Source organism: Anabas testudineus, chromosome 8 (assembly GCF_900324465.2).
Source record: "Anabas testudineus chromosome 8, fAnaTes1.2, whole genome shotgun sequence".
In the NCBI taxonomy this organism is placed as follows: Eukaryota; Metazoa; Chordata; class Actinopteri; order Anabantiformes; family Anabantidae; genus Anabas; species Anabas testudineus.
The window spans coordinates 9,747,522-9,749,093 of NC_046617.1; positions in this window are offsets into that span (position 1 = coordinate 9,747,522).

Consider the following 1,572-nt stretch of genomic DNA (forward strand, 5'->3'; position numbering starts at 1 on the left):
TTCAGCGTCTCATCACGGCTTCAAAGACGAGTGGATCATCTCCCTCGGGGGCAGTGAGAAGATCAGTGCGTCTTCAAAATATGACTTGTATCCAAAAATTGTTGACCCGAGGCAATCTTGCTCCTCATAATTGGCTTCTTCACTCTGTCTGTCTTGGGCAATCATTGTCGACTTATGATGTATTATATTGCCTGGAAAACATCATTAAATATGTTGTATAGAAGTGATTCAATAACATATCATTTTCCCTTGATGAACAAAACAGTGTTATTGAAGGGAGTAATCACAGAGTACACTGAGTGCTTTCTTCCACTGCTGCCATGTTGTCTAACAAGGACAACAAGACTTACTTAACACTAAAAGTTGTTTGGTTCCAGTTAGGGCCCGTGATGGCACCAGGTTAATTACACACATTAAAACTATAAAATCAACGTACACGTTTATGCACAATGCAAAACTGTGTTAAACAAAACAAAATATGTTTCAAATTTTCGTTTAATTCTTCTGTTGTTTTCACAATAACGTTGCACGCTCTTGGCGTTTTCTCAACCAGCTTGGTGTGGTAATCAACTGGAATGCTTTTCTCCACATATGCTGAGCACTCGCTGGCTGCTCTCCTTTCACTGCGCAGTCCAACTTATTCTAAACCGTCCCAGTCAGGCTCGTGGAGCTCGGGTCATCTGACGCAGCACTCGTCTTGCTTGCTGCTTCTTGGTCAAATAGCACAGCCTGGAGCTGTGTTTGGGTGTTTTGTCCTGTTAGAAAGAAAATAAGAGCAATGCTCCCAGTGAACTCAAACCAGATGGGATGGTGTGGTATTGTTGTGGTCACATCGCTCTTGATTTCACAATAAAATGTCGACAGTGTCATCACCATCACACGCAGTGGCTACTTTAAGGAATCTAAAGTATAAAACATTTTTTTTGTTAAACATCTTTTTTTGCATACTCAGTAACTCTACATGTGTTATTTACATATGTAAAGCAATATTAGAGAAAAGAAAAGAAAAATCATTGACGGGGAAGGTGTGTCACACTCCAGCTCACATCCCATAATTTGTGTGTTGACTCACAGGAATCTTTTTTGAACAAGCATACCCCTGCAAGACAGCACAGTTGTGTAAATATGCTAGAAAATACCTACACAATTCTACATCTACATCCAAACCAAAGGACATTTTGAGGAACTCTGACTCTACTTCTCATTAATCTGTTTTACTTTATCATACCATAATGGCTCCTCGTAAGGTTTCTTTAATTTTTTTTGTATGTGTGTGAGGGGGGCGGCGTTTCCTTATCTGAGTCAAGGGTCTGAGGAAGTGAGTGTGTCATTTAGAAATTGCAAATCTTATGGAGACAATGTTGACATTTGTTTTCTCGTGAACTGAATTCTAGTTGATTTACTCTTACTCTCCGAGTCTGTTCTGTGTAATGATGTTTTTATATTTTCAATCTTTTGTTGATAATACTTTTACAACATTTTTACTTTAGTAAGATTTTGACTGCAGGCCTTTTATTTCTAAAGGAGCATTTCTAGCTTCTGATTTTCCACTTTTATTTAAATTATCTATTT